The 7009-nt window shown below is 40.3% G+C and overlaps 2 long non-coding RNA genes across 2 annotated transcripts in view; one reads left to right on the top strand and one right to left on the bottom strand.

The window, feature by feature from the left end:
* LOC116669846 (uncharacterized) overlaps window positions 1–2170 on the bottom strand; it is a 10007-nt gene extending 7837 nt beyond the window's left edge. The window contains exon 1 of the long non-coding RNA XR_004326871.1: window positions 2158–2170. This is a non-coding gene — a long non-coding RNA (uncharacterized LOC116669846). The remainder of the gene's footprint in view (window positions 1–2157) is intronic.
* The window catches only part of LOC116669868 (uncharacterized), an 827043-nt gene that overhangs the window by 468529 nt on the left and 351505 nt on the right, over window positions 1–7009 (top strand). The window lies entirely within an intron of this gene.

The following is a 7009-nucleotide window of genomic DNA, read 5'->3' as shown; positions in this document are numbered from 1 at the left end:
TTGCACAAAACAGATAATAGAGATAATATTGTCCAGTTTCAACCTCTCTGAGTGTCTGTGTGTCAGACACTCAGAGGGCGGAGTTAAAAAGTTTGATGGCCACAGGCAGGAATGACTTCCTGTGGCGCTCTGTGGTGAATGTTGCAATTTTGGTAGAAGACTATCACTGAAAGTGCTCCTGTGATTGAGCAACAAGCCATGAGTGGGTGCGAGACATTGTCCAAGATGGCATGTAGTTTGGAACAGCGTCCTCTGACACCACCAACAGAGAGTCCAGCTCCACCCCCACAACGTCACTGGCCTTGCGAATTAGTTTGTTGAGTCTGTTAGCGTCCGCCTGCTGAGAAATGGTGATAGGTGCAAACCGAGCCCTGGATATCCTGCTCTGCCTTTGAGAAAATGAGGGGCAACGTTACCTTCCCTTTCTCTGCTTTGCCCGCCCAGAGAATTTGGCCCACCCATGAGAGAGAGACATTATGGCTTTCAAATGAGCCAAGTGGCAGTTGGTCAAGGCCTCACCCCCAGCCTCCACCTTGCCCCCCCACTCTCTCCTCCTAAACAGCTACAGACTCAGAAATGGCACATACTAAGGAAAGCTCGTTGTGGGACTGGCTCTAGTGGCTGTAATTCTGCACCAAGGTTGAATTTTGGGAAAGAGACCACTAAGGTCTATATAAAAGAGACTTCAGATAAAGTATTAGGGGACCACTAAGGTCTATATAAAAGAGACTTCAGATACAGTATTAGAGGACCCCTAAGGTCTATATAATAGAGACTTCAGATACAGTATTAGAGGACCACTAAGGTCTATATAAAAGAGACTTCAGATATGGTATTAGAGGACCACTAAGGTCTATATAAAAGCATCCAAAGAGCACCATGTCATGGGATCTTTAAACCTAAAATGTATTGTATGTACTCTCCATTTGGGTTGCATTGTTGGTCGAACAATACACCTGATCTTGCCTCAAGGAGACAGCGTCTTTTTACAACTCTGTTCCACCACTTTTTTTTTAAACTTCTTGGCTCTCATTTCCTCTGTCTTTGGTTTCACAGAATCAATAGCATGTGTTTTAATCTCCATCAGTTTCCAAGAGGAGCTGAACTTTAGGTTGTTTCCCTTAAAAGTTCTGTTGTTGGAGTTTTTGCTCTTCTTCACTAACCATTGGCTTGTGAAATAGCACGTATGCACTCAACTTTTCAAAGCATGCTCAGTTTACAGAAAAAATGTTGCTATATCAGGATTATTTCAAGACTGTTAGCTTCTCCTGGTTTCGGTGCCTGAATTCTATTTCTCCATTTGTCTAACCTTGGGCTTGATAGAGACTTGGCAGCAGCGTTGCTTTGCTTTTACTGAGTCAATTATATCCTGTTCAAATCAAATCAAAAGAATGTTATTAATCCCACTAGGGGCAATTAGTTGTTAGCAGCTTGTACACAGAGAAAAACATTAGCATAGAACAGTAACATACAAACAAAGAAATACACCAAGGAGCTAAATGTGGAATAAAAAATCTTCGAAAATGTTGCTAAATAACCTTGATAACACAATAAAAGACTTGATTAAAAAAATACTTTTGTATTTTTGTGCAAGTTGATTTATTCCCTGCTTTTTTAGTTGTAAGTTTGCTGATTTGTATGATTTGGACGTGGCAGTGTGCAGAGCTGTTCACTCCTTACTGGGTTTGGCTTTGACTCATACAGGCTGTGAAACAACAAAATGTATTGTTTTACAGCTTGAAGACTTAATTGTGATGTTTACAACTCTTCCAGCGTGGCGGCTGAGCCTCCGTACTAACTTTATCAAGGCATAAAGGGCGTCTCACAACATTTGTTTGATGTATGGAGGCGAGATAAAACACATGCTCCACAAAAGAGCCGGACTATCTTCACTTTGTTATTCCAATATCCTCTTCATTTCTTTTATGGCGTCAGTATGATAGGATCATTAGTCATTTGCGCACGTCTGTTGGAGCCAAAGAGTGATTGCTGTTGCCTGACATCATCTCAGGCTGGTGTTTGAAGCAGAAAGAGTCTGGCTTTATCGGAATGAGAGAGAGTGGGCTGAAAAATAACAAACGAGGGACCACTTTCTCTCTTCTCTCCCCTGCTGGAGATAATCTTGTTTTTGACTTGAGTGATAGGCAAGGATTTCACAGGCGCTCCATCTGTTTCTGACTGCTTTTGCCTTATTTGTCAAAATTGGATTTCTTAATCTAATCGCAACGGTTCTAAACTAGCGTTTTCGCTTGCTTTCCCTCCCAGGGCAGATCACTGCTTGGGATTCCAGTTCCTCTATGCAAAATACTTCCTCTGATCCGCCCTCAATTACGATAATGGCAGAGTTTATATCATTGCAAAAATTATATCATATAGGGCCTCTTGCAAATCCAACTTAAGCCTTAGTTGGGAGCATATACACCCTAAAATCTAGGCGGCTGCTGGATGAATTAAGCTGCCGGTGTAAAACGGGGACAAATTTGATTGGGCAACAGGATCAGGTGGGCTCGACAGGGCCAGAAGGTTTTGTGTTGAACCTGGATTAGATGAATGATCTGTGTCCCGGATGTTTCTTGATGCACTGACACATTATGTAAATCCCCACTCTGTATGAATGCCACAGATACTGTATTTGTCTGCCTGCTACACGTTGTTTCCCCATGAGCTGCATGGATTGACCTCAATTTGTTTCACAACCTCTTATTTTTTTTTATTGTTTTTTAAACCACCGCCATTCCCCACCCATCTTACATTTCTGGCAGGGAGAGCGTGTAACGTCGCTCTTGCCATGTTTACAGGAAAAGGCGAGAAAAGATCACAGAGCATTCTTGCTGTGTGAACAAGACAGAAGGTTAGAAGGAGGAAGAAAAAAACGCCTGAGAGGCTCTCGCAGAGACCAGTCAACTTCCTGATCTCTTGTCTCCGTCCGCCCTTTCATCAGAGGCAAGTCCGCTCCTGCTCTCCATCCTCAGCCTCTCTCCCCTTCCGTCTCTTATCTTGCCTGCCGTCCTCCCCTCTCTGCCATCCGGCTTCCTGCCTTCCTCCACCTTTAACGCCCTTCCCGGCTGACGGCTAGAACCAGGGCTAATTGACAGACTTAACCGGTGGAAAAGTAGTACTACTCATCCTTTTGTCTCTGGATCAAACATCCCTCTTGTCTCTCAGCTCTAAAATTCCCCTTCCTTTCTCTTTACCTACTTCGCAGACTCTACCACGGCATTGAAGTCTGGTGCTCGGTGTTCTTATACCGACTAGTCTTTGTCTGTGAGAGTGGGCAGTCGGTCATAATAGATGAGGAGGCCAGGGCCTGGGCGAGGAAACAGCAGACAGACAGTTTGACTAGCTTCTGCAAGGTTAAGCTCTTAACAATGTGATGCCCAGCACTGAGACTGACCTCCAGCCCTCTTCTGTCAAGAGGCTTTTCATCTCATCAGACACTCGTCCAGTTCAGGTCTTTGCATGAATCCTCTTTAGATGGAGCGGAGGGGCGAAGGCAGCAGCTCCCGTCTTCAAGACAAATCTTTACAAAATCTGTGTCATCTATTCTTGACTTCCTCTCGCACTCTGCTATCTCCTTTCTTCTTCTTCCTTACTCTTATTCCTTACTTACTTTTTGCCCACGGTTTACCTGCCTTCTTCCTTGTATGATTTAGTCTCCAATTAGAAAAAAATACGTCATGCACAGTAACCAGAGAGCAAGTCTCCATGCTCACAATTGAGTTTAACAACACTGTCAGTCACCACGGTGGATTTTTTTTCCCACCATTTTTTTCCCTTTTTTTTTCCTCCCCACCAAAGTGCCACTGAACGTTATCTTTATGACTGTGAAAACTGACAGCTGCTGGTAGGAGTGAAATAATTGCCACTGCCAGTGTGTCAGACATTATTGACTCACGTTTACAATAGCAGAACAATGGCATTCTTCTCTAAAGCCCCTGGAAGCAAGAGGAAATGCATGCATTGTCATTCTGTGGACGAGCCAGTTGTTTGCAGCTGTAGGGAAGGGGTCTAAGCGATTACAATGTAATGTTTTGTGACTTTGTGCTCTCAAAATGCTGCTTTATTCGCATGTTGTCAATTGTAACAAAAGCTCTACGCGGATCCAAAAGCATCTTGGCAAGATAATTCTCAGCTTAAAAATCCACCCCGCTGCTTTATTGGCACAGAGTAGACCAACATGTCATCACACACACACACACAGATCATAGATAGCCTTACAGTCTGTGGGCCGCACAGTGACATTCACTGCCAGCTGTACTCAGTAGGCAGCTGGTTATGTCTCATCCACTCAAATTCACTGAGAAAACCAAAGTGTTCTTTGGAAAACGTCATGTGCAGGCGTGTTTTCCTAAAAGAACCGCACATAGAAATTGTTGCATAGAAGTGCTTTTAATTCCGAGCGTCAGCTATCGGACATTCGGTACATGCAGGACGAGTTCCATCGTTACCTCAAGCAATCGCATGATGCGGGCTGGGATTATTCTTTCTAATCAAGTCAGTGTTTGTGTCATTGCTTATGATGAGGCTGATGTTCAAACTGTTTTCATTCACTATCCGTTTCATATGCCAAAAATAGCTCACTGATAGAATCACAAAGGTCTCTGTTGCGGATTACAATCAACTCATACTTTTTCATAAAGCCTTTTCGCTTTATGGTTTCTCAGAAGAAAATAAACACTGAAAAGATTATTTCCTTCAAGTCACCACTTTATTGGCTTCAAACCACTGTTTGGATATGTTCCAGCCTGTATTTTGACCACACAAAGTTTGTATTTAATAAAAACAAAACACGGATTGTCTCTCTTTGAGTTTTGCTGGATCTTGCTTCATGGGGGTGTTAGTGGTTAGTAGTAGTAGTTAGTCTGTGGGTGTGTGTGGGTGTGTGTGTGTGTGTGGTGTGTGTGTGGGTGTGTGGTGTGTGTGGTGTGGGTGTGTGTGTGGTGTGTGTGTGTGTGTGTATATATATATATATATATATAATATATATATATATATGTGTGTGTGTGTGTGTGTGTGTGTTATTGTGTGTGTGTGTGTGTTATATAATATGTGTGTGTGTGTGTTGTGTGTGATATATATATATATATATATATGTATATAATATATATATATATATATTTTGTGTGGTATTATATATATTATGTGTTGTGTGTAATATATATATGTATATATATGTATATATATATGTGTGTGTTGTATGATATGTATATATACATATGTGTGTGTGTGTATATATAATGTATATAGTTATATGTATTAATATATATATAATATATATAATATATTAGTGTGTTGTATATATGTATATATATACAATGTGTGTATATATTATATATATATATATTATATATAATATGTGTATATATGTATATATGTATATATATGTATATGTATATATATGTATGTGTATATGTATGGTGTATGTATATGTGTATATGTATATTATGGATAGGTATATATATGTATATGTGTATGGTATATATATTATACGTGGGGATTTATATATATATGTGTATATGTATATTTATATATATATATACACACACTATATGGTGCAAATTTACATGGTGGATGAGTAGACTTTCCCCCTTTCTGGTCTACATATCCCTGCCCCTGCTGAGTTATTATTTCTGGTGGGGACAGAGAAGTGAGGCAATGAAATAAAGTTTAGGAAAAAGCTTGTGATTTGGATTAAAACACTTCCGAGAAACGAATGGGCATTTCCTGGGTTAAAGAATTTTCTCTTTGCAATGAATTGTTGCACTCTGCTGTCTGGCTTGAAAGCACTCTTATATATTGACATCATGTTGTGCTATTTCATTCTGAGATTGTTTTCCATTGGATATTGAAGTTCATATACTGTAAGTGTTTTGGCATGTCTGGTCGAGTGGCTCTATATCTATAATATATATTGTATTGAAAGGGGGGTTTGAGACGTGCATGTTTGGTTTTGTTTTTTGCTGAACTGCAGTAGTTCACCAACAAACCCCGTGACTATTCATTATATGTGGACCCACAGGTAACCTTAGCTGTGCCACTTTATTGTGTAATTGGTTTTGGAGCCAAAGAAGAAAGGTGAAAGGTAAGTGAGTGTCTAAAATCCCTTATTGCTTGAATGAATACATCAGTTTGTTAAAAAAAAACAAAAAACAAAAAACTAAATTTGGAGTAAAGCAACATATTAATTATGTCTGCATTTCCCCTCCCCTCTCTATGTATTCATATCCCATTAATTCATGTTATTAACTTCTTTCCCTGGCGTCCTTGTGCTTTCTCGCCTAGCAGATTTCCTTGGATTGTGGTGGCACCAGGATTGTGGCTGCGCCTGCTGCCGTACTCTGGCTGTACGCCCAGTGCTACTACTACTATTATACTACTACTATTATTATTGTTATTTCAGTCCCTCCAGGACGCAATTTTGACCAATCACCGCAACTGTTTCGCAAATTCGACCAATAACCGGAGTTTCCTGTGACTTAAACCAATCCCAGCAGTGCCACGTGCAACGGGCGGGGCTGCTGAGTTTCCCCTGCGACTGACGTTCACGCACACACACACGCACACACACACTGTGGATGCAGGAAAAACCGGAGATGAGACATACAGGATGACCTAAATTAAGGACAGCTACGCTTATTATTTTAAGTGCAATGATAAGTTAAAGTCCAATAAGTTATTTTTCAAACCGTATGAATGTGTGTCCCAGGCTAGTCTAGGACATTAACTAACAATGTAAAGATCAACAAGCAATTGACAGATATGTTCAAATTTGATTAATTCAATAAATCATAATTTTTTGTCTTAAATCCATCAGCCATTTTCATATTTTACTAACATTTGCAGCATCCTGAGCTTTTTTGGTAAGGTTACCAGGAAAATTCAGCCCACAGTAGTTTTATTGTCCCCAAAACAAATTTCCTTTTAACTTTTAAAAAAACTATAAAAACAATTGCAAATGTTTTGCAACTTTCTCTGTCTCCCACAATTTCATTGCAACAAACACAAAAAA

The sequence above is a fragment of the Etheostoma spectabile genome, chromosome 20, assembly GCF_008692095.1.
Source record: "Etheostoma spectabile isolate EspeVRDwgs_2016 chromosome 20, UIUC_Espe_1.0, whole genome shotgun sequence".
Lineage (NCBI taxonomy): Eukaryota > Metazoa > Chordata > Actinopteri > Perciformes > Percidae > Etheostoma > Etheostoma spectabile.
This window is presented reverse-complemented; position numbering and strand designations above follow the sequence as displayed.